Genomic DNA, 12,218 nt, shown 5'->3' with positions numbered 1-12,218 from the left:
TCTGCCCCCTTCTACCACTTAACAGAAATTGGTTTCTGCCCCCAAAGCCGGGGGTTCTCGAGCCTTCCCAAAGTATTTTACTGAGCATTGACCACAACAACTCTGAACAGTTTTGTTATCCAGAAACCTCCAGTCTCTCTTTGAATATGGCCAGTATTGAATATGGCCAGCTCCTCAGTAGCAATGAGTTCCATAGTCTGATCATGGACTGAGTTAGACCTTTACACAGGGGATTTGCTCTAGTTTTGCCATTAGTGCATCAGAGAAAACCTCTACAATAGATAGGCAAAGCCACTATTTGCACTGAGCTAAATAATCTCAGATTTACCAGGGGTAAATTGAACCAGCCCAGAGCAGCTCTACCCGTCCACACTCGGTGGCTGGGATCCCTAGTGTAGAGGAGGCCAGAGACAAGCAGAGAAGCTATGTTGCACAAGCAGGAGTCTCTCAGCTCCCAAAGTCCCAATTTGCATAAACCTGAGCTCCGCTGCTCTTTACCAAGTCTCAGCATGGGACGGATGCGCTGCCAACAGGTTTCATTTGTCAAGTGGGGGGTCAGCAATCCCGCTGTTCTGCTTTGCAGAAGACAGCAGGCGGGGATCAAAAAAGTCTCACTTCCTAACAGCATCTATGCCCTGCCAGTGCAATCTAAATGGAAGTGCAGTGCTGCATCGCACAGCTCCCCCAAACTGCACTCCAGCCTGGCTGGGCCTCCCCCAGCCCCGGGGGAAAGCCAGGATCTGGAGGAGTTTGCTCACATCACCCAGCAGAAGAGGAAAGAACTCACTTCAGGCAATGACAGAATCAAGTTCTTTCTTCAGTCACCCTTGCTATTTGACATCAACTTTCCCATGCGCTCTTCTCCAGCTGAGGGATGCCAGGTAGTTTGTTCTGTGCCAGGGCCAGCATGACACGGTAGCTGCGGGGAGGCAGGAACCAGCAGCATCAGGCGGCCTACGGAGAGCTACCATACAACCATTCTTCTGCCATTAATGATGCTGGACTGGGAGCCACACTGCTCTGTTGGCGCATCTTCCAGCTGAGACGCTCCAGGCCACTCCTCAAGCTCCAGAACACCCCCTTCCGCCCCCGAGCCCAGCGTGCCAGTCACTTCCCAAAAACAGAGCAGGTGGCACAGCAAGGTGAAAGGACTTGCACAAAGCCACGACGAGTCAGAACTAGAACCCAGGAGTCCTGACTCCCTACTCCCACCACTAGAGCCCATTCTCCTTCCAGGGCTGAGAAAGAGAATCCAGGAGCCCTGCTTCCCAGCCACTCCTGCTCTAACCGCTAGACACATTCTCTTATCATTCAAACCCTTTGCCAGGGAACACCTAAGGTAACTCAGCATTGTTCCATGACACGAGGTAGATGCTGGAAACTGTCTACCTCCCTGCAGCAGAGGGAAGTATTTTTTATAAAGGAAGAACATGACTGAACTGTCGAGAGCCAGAGAACCACCTTAGTAAAGATCACTTCCCCCAGCGCCACGCGATTGAACGAAGCCATGGAGCAGAAAGGTGTCTACGGCCAGCTGCCCGCAAAGCAGATCACGCTCTAGTATTTCAAACAAGCATTCCCCAGAGTTAGAGAGCACGTCAACTGACCCAAAACCCACCTAAACCACTCCAGCTTCGCTCATGTAAACACTGCGGAAAGAAAGCTTTTTGGGTTGGCCTTCACCTGTCTGGACGAAGGGGCTGGAAAGACGCCAATCCAGGCCAGCAGAGTCCGTGGGTTTTACAAAGCCTCTTTGTTCAGGACGCTTTTTAGCGGGGGGGGGGGGGGGAAGGAGATGACAGCTCTGTTTGCAGAACGGGAGTACGTTGAAGAAGGAAGCACAGTATCACACCTGCTTTCCTACCCGCCTACCTCCTACCGGAGGGTGCGGCAGTTGCTGCTACTCTGCACACGCCCCTAAATCTGGGAAAGGGGCAGCAAGAGAGAAGGCGGGAGGGTTACCCTGTTCACAAAGCAAAGGCTGGAGTAGGCAAAGCAAGGAGCTACTCAGGGGAGATGAGCAGGAAAGGGGAACTGAATGCAGCATGAGAAAAATGGGGCTTAGCTTTGCTGTTTGTATAGCTGCCCAGACATGGACAGCGCTACACGGGGGGATGCATCGGAAACATTCCTGGGCCTGGTAGACACTATGGCTGGGCGGCATGGGGCGGGGGGAGGGAGAGAAGAAAGAGTACCCAGATGTTAGCAAGAAACCCCAGCATGCTGCAGCCCTGCATCGAGGTGACTAGATGTCCCGATAATATTGGGACCCTCCTGATATTAGGGGTTGTGTCTTATATAGGTAACCTCCACCACCACCCCAAAAAAAAGTCCAGATTTTTCACACTTGCTCTCGGGTCACCCTCTGAGGACCCCTCACCAGTGGGCTCCTTGGTTACAAACATCTCCGCACCGGCTTGGCTGCAGCCAGTTCTCTGCAGCTCTGCACCAGGGTGCAGAGCTGGTGCAACAGTGCACCAGCTCTGCACTGTTCCAAGCCCTTGCTGGCTCCAACACTCAGCTGCAGTATTTCTTGGAGTAGAGGGGACAGGGGCTTTTGGGGCAGCGGAAGCAGAGAGACTTGCAGGCTGGCAAGCTTGGTGCAGAGTGGCACAGCGGATGTGTTTTAGAATTCCCGGAGGTTTCAGGCTACATTGCAGAAGTCCCCGGGAGTCTCCGTCACACACCAGGACCCTACGGTGCTAGGCACTGTGCAAACCAGAACAGAGAGAAAGCTCACACAGCAGCGTTGCCAAGGTTTGCCAGTTCTTCCCCTGCATACACTCTGCAAAGCGGATGCCCCTCATGGAGGGCTCCTCACCTGCCACTGAGGTGGGTGTCCCCGCCCGGAGTCATGACAGCCCCCTGGGTGCTGTGTTCAGGCACAGAAAGTCCCAGCACACAGGCAAGTGAAACCCAGTGTCTAGCTACAGCACGCACTGTGGACCAGACCCCCGTCCCCAGCCCAGCGTGCCAACAGAGCTCCCTGCAGCCAAAAGAGAGGTCATTGACGAGCATGAACCGGACACCGCCACAACTCGGCTGATTCAGCAAGCGAAAATATGGGAATCGGGACTGATCCAGATCCAGCTGATGGCAGAGCCCCATTGATTTCAATGGGGTTTGGATCAGACCCTCAGGGCCCAACTGAACTCCAATGGAGTCCTTTAGTCCCCTTGGAAAATTTCAGCCTAAGGTCCCAACAGGGGCCAAGGGCTTTCTACTGTCTTGCACCTTGCGCACAGCAAGTACAAACCCACCACACTGACCTGGCAGCATTTTGTAGCCATTTTGCCCTGGGTGCAGTTGAACCAAGCCCCATGTGTTCTAGGAGAACCTGGCAAGTCTTTATTCTGGGCTTTACCTGCTCCCCCAAACCTGCGACAGAAGACATGCCTCGTTGACTTGCCCTGGAGTCCCAGGGGCCTTGCCCAAGGCAGAATCTGTCCCTTTGCTTATGATTAGTGCTTCCCAGATTGCACACTTAACAGAAACCAAACAAACACAACAATAATGGCTGTTGGCTGCAGTTAGCAAACATGAGACTGGGGAGGGGACAGTGGGGAGCTGTTGACACAGATGCTCAGAACTCAAAAAGAAAAGGAGTACTTGTGGCAACTTAGAGACTAACAAATTTATTAGAGCATAAGCTTTCGTGAGCTACAGCTCACTTCATCGGATGCATTTGGTGGAAAAAAGAGGGGAGATTGATATACACACACAGAGAACATGAAACAATGGGTTTATCATACACACTGTAAGGAGAGTGATCACTTAAGATGAGCCATGACCAGCAGCGGGGCGGGGGGGGGAGGGGAGGAAAACCTTTCATGGTGACAAGCAAGGTAGGCTATTTCCATCAGTTAACAAGAATATCTGAGGAACAGTGGGGGATGGGGTGGGAGGGAGAAATACCATGGGGAAATAGTTTTACTTTGTGCAATGACTCATCCATTCCCAGTCTCTATTCAAGCCTAAGTTAATTGTAGCCAGTTTGCAAATTAATTCCAATTCAGCAGTCTCTCGTTGGAGTCTGTTTTTGAAGCTTTTTTGTTGAAGTATAGCCACTCTCAGGTGTGTAATCGAGTGACCAGAGAGATTGAAGTGTTCTCCAACTGGTTTTTGAATGTTATAATTCTTGACGTCTGATTTGTGTCCATTCATTCTTTTACGTAGAGACTGTCCAGTTTGGCCAATGTACATGGCAGAGGGGCATTGCTGGCACATGATGGCATATATCACATTGGTTGATGCGCAGGTGAACGAGCCTCTGATAGTGTGGCTGATGTGATTAGGCCCTATGATAGTGTCCCCTGAATAGATATGTGGACAGAGTTGGCAACGGGCTTTGTTGCAAGGATAGGTTCCTGGGTTAGTGGTTCTGTTGTGTGGTGTGTGGTTGCTGGTGAGTATTTGCTTCAGATTGGGGGGCTGTCTGTAAGCAAGGACTGGTCTGTCTCCCAAGATCTGTGAGAGTGATGGGTCGTCCTTCAGGATAGGTTGTAGATCCTTGATGATGCGTTGGAGAGGTTTTAGTTGGGGGCTGAAGGTGATGGCTAGTGGCGTTCAGTTATTTTCTTTGTTGGGCCTGTCCTGTAGTAGGTGACTTCTGGGTACTCTTCTGGCTCTGTCAATCTGTTTCTTCACTTCAGCAGGTGGGTATTGTAGTTGTAGGAATGCATGATAGAGATCTTGTAGGTGTTTGTCTCTGTCTGAGGGGTTGGAGCAAATGCGGTTATATCGTAGCGCTTGGCTGTAGACAATGGATCGTGTGGTGTGATCTGGATGAAAGCTAGAGGCAGGTAGGTAGGAATAGCGGTCAGTAGGTTTCCGATATAGGGTGGTGTTTATGTGACCATCACTTATTAGCACCGTAGTGTCCAGGAAGTGGATCTCTTGTGTGGACTGGTCCAGGCTGAGGTTGATGGTGGGATGGAAATTGTTGAAATCCTGGTGGAATTCCTCAAGGGCTTCTTTTCCATGGGTCCAGATGATGAAGATGTCATCAATGTGGCGCAAGTAGAGTAGGGGCATTAGGGGACGAGAGCTGAGGAAGCGTTGTTCTAAGTCAGCCATAAAAATGTTGGCATACTGTGGGGCCATGCGGGTACCCATCGCAGTGCCGCTGATTTGAAGGTATACATTGTCACCAAATGTGAAATAGTTATGGGTGAGGACACAGTCACAAAGTTCAGCCACCAGGTTAGCCGTGACAGTATCGGGGATACTGTTCCTGACGGCTTGTAGCCCATCTTTGTGCGGAGTGTTGGTGTAGAGGCTTCTACATCCATAGTGGCTAGGATGGTGTTTTTAGGAAGATCACCAATGGACTGTAGTTTCCTCAGGAAGTCAGTGGTGTCTCGAAGATAGCTGGGAGTGCTGGTAACGAAGGGCCTGAGGAGGGAGTCTACATAGCCAGACAATCCTGCTGTCAGGGTGCCAATGCCTGAGATGATGGGGCATCCAGGATTTCCAGGTTTATGGATCTTGGGTAGCAGATAGAATACCCCAGGTCGGGGTTCTAGGGGTGTGTCTGTGCGGATTTGTTCTTGTGCTTTTTCAGGGAGTTTCTTGAGCAAATGCTGTAGTTTCTTTTGGTAACTCTCAGTGGGATCAGAGGGTAATGGCTTGTAGAAAGTGGTGTTGGAGAGCTGCCTAGTAGCCTCTTGTTCATACTCTGACCTATTCATGATGACGACAGCACCTCCTTTGTCAGCCTTTTTGATTATGATGTCAGAGTTGTTTCTGAGGCTGTGGATGGCACTGTGTTCTGCATGGCTGAGGTTATGGGGCAAGCGATGCTGCTTTTCCACAATTTCAGCTCGTGCACGTCGGCGGAAGCAGTCTATGTAGAAATCCAGGCTGCTGTTTCGACCTTCAGGAGGATTCCACCCAGAATCCTTCTTTTTGTAGTGTTGGCAGGAAGGTCTCTGTGGGTTAATATGTTGGTCAGAGGTGTGTTGGAAATATTCCTTGCTCAGAACTCAGTCAGTGTGGTAAGTAAATGGAGATTTCGTAGGACTCAGCAGGACCCAAGGCAGCAGCACAGAGCCAGCTTTCAATGTCCCCAAGGTGTTTCCCCAACTGGCATATTTGCTAAGGGGGCAGTCATTAGAGAAACCATCCAAGTCAAGTTATCGTGGGCACATCCGGCATGTTATTTACAGGCAGCGCAAGGACCCTGTTCCTCGGAGCCATCCAGAGATGGGCTGCTAACGCTAGAATCTCCCTTCTAAAGGGGAGACAGAAGAAAGAGTCCATTCACCAGGATGACAAGACATCCAGTGGGCAGCTTTCATGCCTAGACAGCTGCCCCAAACCTCACCTGAATCAAAACGTACTCCCGCCCACGCTGCAAGGAGGGAACAGACATTATTTAATCCAGTAACCAGAGAGAGCTGAGAATCAGAAAGAGCTCTGCACTAGCAGCTGTGGGCTTATCCTCCACCTCAGGGCTGTGCTTCAGAGCTGGGAGCTTTGCAAAGCCCCTTTGCTAGGTTTGTTGGCAAACCAGCTCCTTGCACACGTGCAATCAGCCCCACAGGCACACGATGTTCTAACAAAAAGAAAAGCAGTACTTGTGGCACCTTAGAGACTAACGAATTTATTAGAGCATAAGCTTTCGTGAGCTACAGCTCAACAGCGACACGCTGCTGTGCAATGAAGGCTGTAAAGTCTTCATTCAGAGTTGATTGCTTCATTTTCCAGAGCAACCTGGATCTGTCTGATAGAGTGGCGAGATTTCTACCCCCCAAATAACAACAGGTTTCAGAGTAGCAGCCGTGTTAGTCTGTATTCGCAAAAAGAAAAGGAGTACTTGTGGCACCTTAGAGACTAACAAATTTATTAGAGCATAAGCTTTCGTGAGCTACAGCTCACTTCATCGGGCATCCGATGAAGTGAGCTGTAGCTCACGAAAGCTTATGCTCTAATAAATTTGTTAGTCTCTAAGGTGCCACAAGTACTCCTTTTCTTTTTGCGAATAACAACGTTTGACTCTCCCTGTCAGCGCGGAAGGTGGCTGCGTTCAGTGCAAATAGGGAGTTCACTGAAAGAGTGTCCATTTTGGTGCACTATATTTTCAAATTCTACAACCCATCTGAACAAACATCTGTTTAGCCTAGGAATCCTGGCGTGTCCTTCTCAGCAGCTGGAGCAGCAGGGAGGAAATTGGAGACAAGACTGCCATGCCTGCAGCTGCTGGTACCGAATCCAGGGAGTCATTCCCAGAGCAGCGCTATCGCAAGATCAAACTAGACTGTGAGCTTGGAATGGCCCACAGGCCCAAGGCCCCAGTTAGTTGCTCTCATGTGCTCAAAGCCAGCAGTCGCCGTCTTCACTTCTAGCATACCAGGCATGCTCCGTCCTTGCACTGTCACACCCCACCCTGGGAGCTGGGGGGGGGGTCTCACTGCCCTCCAAGGCTGTGCAAGGGAGGCAGGAGCGGTGCAGGAGGACGCTAGCTCGCAGTCCAATAACCAAACTGAAGCCCTGAGGCCAACGACCGAGGAAAGGCACCTCACTACGGAAGGGACAAGGCATAATGCAGCTCCCAAGTGACCAAAGATGGCCCATAGTGGCTGGGATCAGGTGCAAGGGCGGTGGGGAGGTAACACACACAATTCCTGGATCACAGGTGAGCAGGGGTGTGACTGCACCCAGGATCCCGCCAGTTTCCCAGCAAAGGGGGAGTTCACCCAGGTGCAGAGGACGAGGTTGAAAGGAGCAGCCAGGCACTGGAAGGGGTCCCAGGATGCAGAGATGGAGCAGGCCTTGGGGAAAGTAGGGCCCGCCACAGAGGCGCCCTGAGATGGGTTCACTTCGGAAACATCTGCATGGCAGTCAGGGGTAAGATTGGCAGCTCGTGTAGACATACCTGCACTGCCTACCTCGCTAAAACAGAAGTGAGGCCACGGCATGGCCCGCCCCGGCACACACTGTTGCCCCCACCACACACTAGCCAGTGCACAGCTAGTGCAGGTACCTCACACGTGCTGCCAATCCCACCCCGGCTGCAATGCAGATGTACCCACTGGGTCATGAGTGCTACACTCTGCACCTGCGGACTCCTACATGCTCTGTTGGCTCACTGGGGAGATAGCTGCTGGCCAAGGAGTCCTGCTAGCAAACCACTGGAAGAGATGCAAGCCCCCAGTCCCTGCAGGACCCTGCGCAGCACACAGGAAGGGGACACAGCATTATGGTGGTGCTGCCAACCTCAAAATGTTCACAGGGAGTCAGGCCCTACAATCCTGATCGATAACAACGATCTATACCTGGGGGGTTCTTTTTATTTGCCTTCTGGCTTTTAGCCTGCAGTGGTCCCATTTGCATTCTTTTCACCACATTCAGGAGGACTAGAAACTTACTTTTCCTTGAAATGCAAGCTGAGATTCTCACATTCGTATGACTCCAGGAGCTGGGGCTTTAAGATAGACACCCAGCGTGGGTGGTTCTCTGTAGCTGTGGGGGGGAGGACGGGGTTCTAGGTGCTCAGACACATTCCCCCACGTGCCACAGATGCCTCTTGAGACTAGTGCTAAAATCACAAGAGGTGGCAGCGTGGTTCGAGGGGAACAATTATTAAACCAGCAGACAGATGCGGTTAGAAATGTCCCACGCTGGCTGGGGCCCGACTCCCCCCAGCCTGTACTCGGTGAGGTCACTTAGAGCAGTGCCAAGAAGGTGTGCCAGCTCCAGAGCAGCATGCTGACACTGCACACTTGATTACGGTGCAGAGCCAAGTTCCTGTAATAACTGTTTAGCATTCACGTAGCACTTGCCAGCTTCAGAGCACTGTGCAGCATGAACTGACCTTCAACCCCAGGGGAAGTCACTTTATGGTCCCAATTTTGCAGTGGGCTAATGAAGGCAGGGAGGTGCTGCGAGAGCAGGGACAGAACACAGCAGCTAGTTCTGCCTGCCAGCATCTGCACAGATTTCAGAGTCCCGGGCCTCCGTGTGCTGCCTTGCACCCTGGCCAGCCACACCCTCCACAGCGAGATGTGACACGATCCAAACAGGGCCGGTTTGCCCCCTTGCAGTCACGCGCATGGCTGCACGAGGTGCATGGCCACGTGGACTCCAGCCGATGGCCCCTAAGGGCTGACAGGACCCCCAAGAAGTGACCACTTTCCACCTGGCCTCAGCTGACTACTCATTCCACGAAGCCAGCACACACCACTTGTGGGGTAGGGGAGAGGCTGTCCAGCCGCCCCAGTTATACCGACTGTGCGACTGCCCCTATCCAGCCCAGCCGTCCCACAGGTAATGCTGGGGCTCTGGAGTCTCTCTCCTGCCCAGGAAGATGGGAGGGGTGACTTTTAGCAGCATTTCTCTCAGCACGAGGTTGCACAGCTCCGACAGCTGCTCCTGGCTCACCCAGCACTCTGTGTGCCCCTTCCTCTGGGCTGGCCCTGCCAGGGTGGGTGCCTTCAACTCCCACTGACTTCAGTGGGGGCCAAGGTGCTCAGCATCTCCCTGGATCACACCTGCTGCCCGGCGGCCTCTTTCTGCAGGTCTGCAGTGCCACAGCGGGTACAGATGGTTGCAATGACTCAGGCCCATCTTGCACCCTCCTTGTTTGCCACTGTCCATCCCTCCCCCTCCTCCCACCACACACACACACACCCTGCCATTTTGCATGCCTACTGGAAACCAGACCGGTGTGCCTTCCACTACTGTGAACAGGAATCTGAATGCAAGCAGAGATGACCAATAGCCCAGATCCAGCCCGGGTTGGAGCACTGTCAGGCACTTGTACGGGTTGTCCCCTGTCACACAGACACTGCCCTGCCCCTTGCCCACAGCCACGGGCGTCTAGCTGCAGTAGTTGACGGGGGCGCTAAGTGCTGGGATGTGGTGGCAGGCTCTGCAGCAGGGCGGGTGCAGTCCAACTCTGCTCCCCTCCGTCAATCACCTCCACCTGCTATTCAAATATTCCTTTGCACAGCAAACACGCTGCTTCACCACGGCACAGCTCCGCCCGCCCCAATGCTCCATTCCCAGGACGAGCCCGGTCAGCTGGGAGCAGCTCCCAATGAGCATAGGAGGTCTGCGGGACCTTAAAAGCACAACACCAAGCCAAAGGAAGGGACCCGATGCGGAGATAGGCCCTGCCACTCACCCTGCTGGGCCCAGGCCTTGCCTGAACTAGGGGAAGAGGGGTTGGCTGGCATGTTTACACTAGACTTTCATAGCTGTACTGGCTAATGTGTTTCAGCCACACCCTGCATCCCAATCTAGGTAAGGTCCAGCTGCCACAGAAAAGCCCCGCCAGCCCCGCTAACTGGCCAGATAGTGCCTGCAGAGCAGAAGCCTGCTTGTTTGCATGGCTAAGAAATCCTCCAAGGTCAATGAACACATCCCAGAGCGCAAAAGTCTGAAATCACAGAGCAGAACACAGTGCTGGAATTGGTGGTGTATCTCTGGTCTTCGCACAAAGATTGCCTGGGTTTAAGTAAAACTGGGGGTGTGTGTCCTGCGAAGGCTTTCTGCTCTATTTAACCCTTACTTCTAGCCATTCAGCCTACATCTGCAAGGACCTGACAGTCAGGTGTAAAGCGACTGAAGAATATCTGCACAAGGCTTGCACCACTTTAAATCCATTTACAAAACACACCTTTAGTTAAACTGGTGCAACTGGGGGTAGACCAGCCTCGCTGGGTGAATCGGAGTGTAGCAAGGCGAGACAGACAGATATTTACATCTATCTATACCTTGGGCCTGGATTTTTCTGAGCTCTTTTAAATTTAAACAGGGATTGCTCATCTCTTGTTTTTTATTTAATGCAGTTGGGAGTTCTGGGGCTCTTCCTGCTGTGATCAGTGCAGACAAACAAGCAAACATGGAAAAAGCCAAGAGCAAAATTAACCCCAAACAAACATGTTTTATAAAGAAAACCCCTAAAACATGGATTGCCAGGCTCTTAATCCTCCATCTATTACCTGCTCCATGTGGCCTCAGGCCTGTCTGATTCCAGACGCCTTACCACACAGCTGTGCTGTACCACCACTCCTGTTACCTTGAGGATATTACACAGGAAGCAGCAGCATGAACCTCCATCCAAACTTATTCCATCTGACGCCCCAGGAGCTGTCCTTCTGGGTTATAAAAACACAGGGAGAAAAAATGTAGAACAGCAGCGGGATCACTGCTGCCATGAGCTCACTAGCCATCCTTCGCAAGCAAGCCTACTGGCAGATCGGTTTAGCTGAATAATTCTTTGTGACATATTTTCAGCAGTCACTGCATTGCATTTGCATGCCACATCCTCAGCACTTGACTCACAGCTGTAAGGAACTTCTGTCAACTGTTGAAAAGCAGCAACACAGATATCCAATAACAAGACAATCAGATCCCTTGTAAGGGGAAGCTCAACAGAAAACAAGAAATGGTTCAATTCCCTGCTCTGCCACAGATGCCCTGGGTGACCCTGGGCTAGTCACTTAGTCTCTGTGCTTCATTTCCCCTCTGTGACACGGGATAACAGCCCTGGACTCCCTCACCGGGCGCTGGGAAGATGAACGTGATAATGATGGTGCGGTGCTCAGTTGCTAGGGTCACCGGGGCAACGTAAAGTACCTAAGAGATGAGATCTAGGGGCGAAATCTGGATTTCAGAGTCAATGGAAGTTTTGCCACTGAATTCAGTGAGTCCAGGATTTCACCTAGAGAGTTCTATGAGCTACTTGACCCTAAAAAAGCACAAGCACCTTCTCAAGTCAGACCACTGTAAGGTGGGGCTATTGCCTCTCAGGGTTGTGGAGGAAGAACAATGCATCTTATTAACAGGTTTCAGAGTAGCAGCCGTGTTAGTCTGTATCCGCAAAAAGAAAAGGAGTACTTGTGGCACCTTAGAGACTAACAAATTTATTTGAGCATAAGCATCCAATAAAGTGAGCTGTAGCTCACGAAAGCTTATGCTCAAATAATTTTGTTAGTCTCTAAGGTGCCAAAAGTACTCCTGTTCTTTTTGCATCTTACTAACAAATCAGAGGCTCAGAAGGCAGCATCGGGAGAAGGGGAAGACCAGGCTGCGTAAGGCACAGTCAGCCCCCCTGCGTAAGCAGGAGGCAGAACATCAGACGCCCAGAGGAGAGGGCACCCTTGAGAGAGCCCTGTGTTGCATTATTAATAGAAACTGACCAATTCACTGAACACAAGTGGCAGAGCCCCCTTTAGGAAGCTGCAGACAGAAAAGAATTACGGTGACTGACT

General features: G+C 51.7%; 1 protein-coding gene across 6 annotated transcripts in view; it reads right to left on the bottom strand.

The window, feature by feature from the left end:
• The window catches only part of SIPA1L3 (signal induced proliferation associated 1 like 3), a 77,550-nt gene that overhangs the window by 39,343 nt on the left and 25,989 nt on the right, over window positions 1–12,218 (bottom strand). The window contains exon 1 of one of the 6 annotated variants that reach the window (XM_043501468.1): window positions 11,059–11,245. The exons of 3 other annotated variants lie outside the window; for them this stretch is intronic. The gene's annotated coding sequence lies outside the window, so the exon portion shown is untranslated. Of the gene's footprint in view, window positions 1–3,509; window positions 3,520–11,023; window positions 11,246–12,218 lie in introns of those variants that run through there. 2 more of the 6 variants (XM_043501469.1, XM_043501467.1) reach the window with 2 other exon arrangements.

This window comes from Dermochelys coriacea, chromosome 23, assembly GCF_009764565.3.
Source record: "Dermochelys coriacea isolate rDerCor1 chromosome 23, rDerCor1.pri.v4, whole genome shotgun sequence".
Lineage (NCBI taxonomy): Eukaryota > Metazoa > Chordata > Testudines > Dermochelyidae > Dermochelys > Dermochelys coriacea.
The sequence above is the reverse complement of the archived record's forward strand: the minus strand, read 5'-3'. Positions and strand labels throughout refer to the sequence as shown.